This window comes from Trachypithecus francoisi, unplaced genomic scaffold (genome assembly GCF_009764315.1).
Source record: "Trachypithecus francoisi isolate TF-2019V2 unplaced genomic scaffold, Tfra_2.0 Lachesis_group2, whole genome shotgun sequence".
NCBI lineage: Eukaryota > Metazoa > Chordata > Mammalia > Primates > Cercopithecidae > Trachypithecus > Trachypithecus francoisi.
Genome location: NW_022681465.1, coordinates 111,667,273 through 111,673,693, shown reverse-complemented (window position 1 = coordinate 111,673,693; position 6,421 = coordinate 111,667,273). Strand labels below are relative to the sequence as shown.

At 41.8% G+C, this 6,421-nt stretch overlaps 1 long non-coding RNA gene across 1 annotated transcript; it reads right to left on the bottom strand.

Moving 5' to 3' along the window:
- Nucleotides 1-475: 475 nt before the first annotated feature.
- LOC117064532 lies at nucleotides 476-4,271 on the bottom strand. Its single transcript, XR_004429514.1, has 3 exons — nucleotides 4,112-4,271; nucleotides 3,028-3,029; nucleotides 476-488 (listed from the first exon to the last, which is right to left on the bottom strand). It is a non-coding gene; the product is annotated as an uncharacterized LOC117064532 (long non-coding RNA).
- Nucleotides 4,272-6,421: the final 2,150 nt, after the last annotated feature.

Sequence of the window (6,421 nt, the reverse complement as noted above, 5' to 3'; positions counted from 1 at the left end):
GACCAATAGCAGGCTCTGAAATTGAGGCAACAATTAATAGCCTACCCACCAAAAAAAGTCCAGGACCAGATGGATTCACAGCTGAATTCTACCAGAGGTACAAGGAGGAGCTGGTACCATTCCTTCTGAAACTATTTCAATCAATAGAAAAAGAGGGAATCCTCCCTAACTCTTTTTATGAGGCCAACATCATCCTGATACCAAAGCCTGGCAGAGACACAACAAAAAAAGAGAATTTTAGACCAATATCCCTGATGAACATCGATGCAAAAATCCTCAATAAAATACTGGCAAACCGGATTCAGCAGCACATCAAAAAGCTTATCCACCATGATCAAGTGGGCTTCATCCCTGGGATGCAAGGCTGGTTCAACATTCGCAAATCAATAAACGTAATCCAGCATATAAACAGAACCAAAGACAAGAACCACATAATTATCTCAATAGATGCAGAAAAGGCTTTTGACAAAATTCAACAGCCCTTTATGCTAAAAACGCTCAATAAATTTGGTATTGATGGAACGTACCTCAAAATAATAAGAGCTATTTATGACAAACCCACAGCTAATATCATACTGAATGGGCAAAAACTGGAAAAATTCCCTTTGAAAACTGGCACAAGACAGGGATGCCCTCTCTCACCACTCCTATTCAACATCGTGTTGGAAGTTCTGGCTAGGGCAATCAGGCAAGAGAAAGAAATCAAGGGTATCCAGTTAGGAAAAGAAGAAGTCAAATTGTCCCTGTTTGCAGATGACATGATTGTATATTTAGAAAACCCCATCGTCTCAGCCCAAAATCTCCTTAAGCTGATAAGCAACTTCAGCAAAGTCTCAGGATACAAAATTAATGTGCAAAAATCACAAGCATTCTTATACACCAGTAACAGACAAGCAGAGAGCCAAATCAGGAATGAACTTCCATTCACAATTGCTTCAAAGAGAATAAAATACCTAGGAATCCAGCTTACAAGGGATGTCAAGGACCTCTTCAAGGAGAACTACAAACCACTGCTCAGTGAAATCAAAGAGGACACAAACAAATGGAAGAACATACCATGCTCATGGATAGGAAGAATCAATATCGTGAAAATGGCCATACTGCCCAAGGTGATTTATAGATTCAATGCCATCCCCATCAAGCTACCAATGACTTTCTTCACAGAATTGGAAAAAACTGCTTTAAAGTTCATATGGAACCAAAAAAGAGCCCGCATTGCCAAGACAATCCTAAGTCAAAAGGACAAAGCTGGAGGCGTCACGCTACCTGACTTCAAACTATACTACAAGGCTACAGTAACCAAAACAGCATGGTACTGGTACCACAACAGAGATATAGACCAATGGAACAGAACAGAGTCCTCAGAAATAATACCACACATCTACAGCCATCTGATCTTTGACAAACCTGAGACAAACAAGAAATGGGGAAAGGATTCCCTATTTAATAAATGGTGCTGGGAAAATTGGCTAGCCATAAGTAGAAAGCTGAAACTGGATCCTTTCCTTACCCCTTATACGAAAATTAATTCAAGATGGATTAGAGACTTAAATGTTAGACCTAATACCATAAAAACCCTAGAAGAAAATCTAGGTAGTACCATTCAGGACATAGGCATGGGCAAGGACTTCATGTCTAAAACACCAAAAGCAACGGCAGCAAAAGCAAAAATTGACACATGGGATCTAATTAAACTAAAGAGCTTTTGCACCACTAAAGAAACTACCATCAGAGTGAACAGGCAACCTACAGAATGGGAAAAAATTTTTGCAACCTACTCATCTGACAAAGGGCTAATATCCAGAATCTACAAAGAACTCAAACAAATATACAAGAAAAAAAACAAACAACCCCATCAAAAAGTGGGGAAAGGATATGAACAGACATTTCTCAAAAGAAGACATCCATACAGCCAACAGACACATGAAAAAATGCTCATCATCACTCGCCATCAGAGAAATGCAAATCAAAACTACAATGAGATACCATCTCACACCAGTTAGAATGGCAATCATTAAGAAGTCAGGAAACAACAGGTGTTGGAGAGGATGTGGAGAAATAGGAACACTTTTACACTGTTGGTGGGATTGTAAACTAGTTCAACCATTATGGAAAACAGTATGGCGATTCCTCAAGGATCTAGAACTAGATGTACCATATGACCCAGCCATCCCACTACTGGGTATATACCCAAAGGATTATAAATTACTCTACTACAAAGACACATGCACACGTATGTTTATTGCGGCACTATTCACAATAGCAAAGACTTGGAATCAACCCAAATGTCCATCTGTGACAGACTGGATTAAGAAAATGTGGCACATATACACCATGGAATACTATGCAGCCATAAAAAAGGATGAGTTTGCGTCCTTTGTAGGGACATGGATGCAGCTGGAAACCATCATTCTTAGCAAACTATCACAAGAAGAGAAAACCAAACACCGCATGTTCTCACTCATAGGTGGGAACTGAACAATGAGATCACTTGGACTCGGGAAGGGGAACATCACACACTGGGGCCTATCATGGGGAGGGGGGAGGAGGGAGGGATTGCATTGGGGAGTTATACATGATATAAACGTCATGCACGTGTACCCTAGAACTTAAAGTATAATAATAAAAAAAAAAAAAAAAAAAAAGAAAAGAGTCCCTTATCACCAGAGACTGAAAATTAGGGCTGCAAAGGGCCTGAAAAATAAATTTTCTTAAGCAACCCTTTATTTATTTATTTATTTTAGATGGAGTCTCGTTCTGTCGCCAGGCTGGAGTGGTACGATCTCAGTTCCCTGCAACCTCCGCCTCCCGGGTTCAAGTCATTCTCCTGCACCTCAGCCTCCTGAGTAGCTAAGAATACAGGCACATGCCGCTATGCCCAGGTAATTTTTGTATCTTTAGTAGAGATGGGGTTTCACCATGTTGGCTAGGATGGTCTCAGTCTCTTTACCTCTCTTCACCGTGATCCACCCGTCTCAGCCTCCTAAAGTGCTGGGATTACCGGTGTGAGCCACTGTGCCCAGCCACAACTCTTACTTTCCACTGGCTTGACATCTCCCATATATCCCCTAGTGACTCACTAGAATTAACTGCCCCAACAGGTCCCCTTTGGCCTGTCATTTCTTCATAATTTAATCATTATTTGTCTTAAAAAGTATGAAAGCGTCTTGCTTTGGCCACTTCTTCAGACATCACTCCCTTGTGAAGATCCCTATGTTGGTACAATAGTAATTGTGGTTTCAGACCATAAATTTAAAAATCATTATAACTAGGCTCAAACACATCTCTATTAATCAAAATAGGAACCATTACAATCAACAGTTTTTTTGGTCAACAATAAGTTTATTTCTGTAGCGTAAACATCTGTGCTTCTGGATTCAACGAACTCTTGAAAAGCATTTTCTGCATCCTGCTGGTTGTGAAAGCATTTTTCTGCAAAAGGCTGCCCAGATGCTTGAAGAAGTGGTAGTCAGTTGGCAAGAGTTCAGGTGAATATGGTAGATGAGGCAAAACTTCATAGTCCAATTCACTCAACTTTTGAGGCATTGGTTGTGCGACGTGCAGACACACATTGTCATGGAGAAGAATTGGGCCCTTTCTGTTGACCAATGCTGGCTGCAGTTTTTGGTGCATCTTGTCAATTTGCTGAGCAAGCTTCTCAGATGTAATGATTAGGCTGGGATTCAGAAAGCTGTAGTGGATCAGACCGGTGGCACACCACCAAGCAGTGGCCATGTCCTTCCTTTGGTCCAAGTTTGGCTTTAGAAAGTGCTTTGAAGTTTCTTCTTGGTCGTCCAGCCACTGAGCTGGTGGTGGCTGATTGTCATATAAAATCCACTTTTGGTCGCATGCTACAATTTGATGGAGAAAGAGTTCATTATTGTTGCGTAGAATAAAAGAACACTTAAAAATAATGATTTGTTAAATTTTCACTCAGCTCGAGGTACCCACTTTTTGAGTGTTTTCACTTTTCCAATTTGCTTCAAATGCCAAACCACTGTAGAACAGTCGACATTGAGTTCTTTGGCAACTTCTCGTGTAGTTATAAAAGGATCAGTTTCCATGATTGCTCTCAATTGGTCGTTGTCAACTTCCCACGGCCAGCCACTACGCTCCTCATCTTCAAGGCTCTTGTCTTCTTTGCAAAACTTCTTGAACCACCACTGCACTGTACATTCATTAGCAGTTCCTGGGCCACATGCATTGTTGATGTTTGAGAGTTGTCTCCGCTGCTTTACAACCCATTTTGAACTCGAATAGTAAAATTGCTCAAATCTACTTTTTGTCTAACATCACTTTCATAGTCTAGAATAAACATAAAATAAACAGCAAGTAATGTCATTAGCCAAAAAAAGAAATGTGCATTAAAATGATGTATAACATAACCACATTTAAGAATGTATTCCAATATCAAATGGCAAATTTCAACAACGCCAAAACCGCAATTATTTTTGCACCATGACATGTAAAACTGATCAGTTTTGTATGCTTTTCTCTTGTCAATCTGCTTGGTGTCCATTTGGTTCCTAGATCCAGTCTGAGAGCCCACATAAGAGGTAAGGGGAAGTTGGAGGTGATCTTCCCCTGCACAGTCTAATCATGAGAAAAGTTAGAAAACAGCTAATAGAAAGACATTGTACAAAATTCTTAACCAGGACTCTTCAGAAGTGTTAGGGTCACAAAAAAACAAGGAAAAATTGAGAAACTGTCACAGACAGAAATAAACTCAGGAGACGTGGGTTTTAATGATCTCTAGGAATGAAATGGGAAAGATTCAGATGCTGTGCATTTATTTTATTTTGTTTATTTATTTTTTTGAGACAGAATCTCCTTCTGTCACCCAGGCTGGAGTGCAATGTCACGACCTCAGTTCACTGCAACTTCCGCCTCCCGGGTTCAAGCGATTCTCCTGCCTCAGCCTCCTGAGTAGCTGGGATTACAGGTGCTCACCACCACGCCTGGCTAATTTTAGTAGAGATGGGGTTTCACCTTGTTGACCAGGCTGGTCTCAAACTCCTCACCTCCAGTGTTCTGCCCGCTTCGGCCTCCCAAAGAGCTGAAATTACAGGTGTGACCCGCCGCACCCAGCCCAGATGCTGTCCATTTAAATGCTGCTGACATTGTAATGATTCCAGATGATATGATACAGTGCTTGCCAGCCAGCCCTTCAATGAGCTAGGACATGAAGTAACAGGATGGAAGAAAATCTTTCCAGGATGTACCATGGCCACTGAGTTAACTGAAAGAGTCATCTTCTGACTCATTTCTGGAAGCAAGAGCTGAACCACTCAACAGGTGGGTCCCTAGGAGATAAAGGGGATGTGGTAGATGTTCCTGGGGGACCCTTTTGATAACCTGGCTACTCTTTTTTTTTTTTTTTGAGATGGAATCTTGCTCTGTCACGCAGGCTGGAGTGCAATGGTATGATCCTGGCTCACCGCTATCTCTACCTCCTTGGTTCAAGTGATTCTCCTGCCTCAGTCTCCTGAGTAGCTGGGATTACAGGCATCTGCCATCAAGCCTAGCTAATTTTTTTTTGTATTTTTGTAGAGACGGGATTTCACCATGTTGGCCAGGCTGGTCTTGAACTCCTGACCTCAGGTGATCCACCTGCCTCAGCCTCCCAAAGTGCTGGGATTACAGGCATGAGCCACCGTGCCCGGCCTGATAACCTGTTACTCTTAATTGATTTTGGGCTTCACCATTAAGTCCTATGAGCTAAAAAGAGATAAAAATGGAGGAATAATGAAGTTATGCACATTTCTTCCCTCTTCCTTCCTCACTCATTAAGTTGGGTGGAGGGGGCTGACTCCCACACTGTGCCCAGGGACTCCAGTGACTGCGTACCAAAAAAAGGAAAGTCTGGATGTTTCTGGATTGTGTGCCTAGATCTAATCCAGAAACCAAGACCGGACAGATCACCAATTAACTTCTGAGGAATGTGCTTCGTGTGACACATAAACAAGAAGGTCATCATGACATCCTTGGTATGGTTTATTTCATAAATGCATCGATCTCAGCCAATATCAGAACCAGAACAAATCTCAAGTATGTGGCTTCCTAATTCTCCAAGCAGAACATGATGAGAAATTTTTATCACAGGAGTTCCAGGCTCTGGTCAATAGAGACTTTGATAACCCCCTAAGTATAGCCACAGAAGTAACCACAATGACTGTCAAAATTGCTTACAGCATCAAACGACCCCACGGAAGCCAGTAAGGTAGACCGTGACCCCAGTAAACAACAAGGGGACTGGGAATCCTAATCCCCAACACTCAGATCCATCCAACCTGACACAGGCCACCGACCAAGCCCTATTTCCTGGCACAATCACCCCATCACGTGACAGCTGGTTCCTAACATCTTTTACCATTCTAACCAATCCCCTAAAATACATATTCTGAATAATCAGAGGATAAGG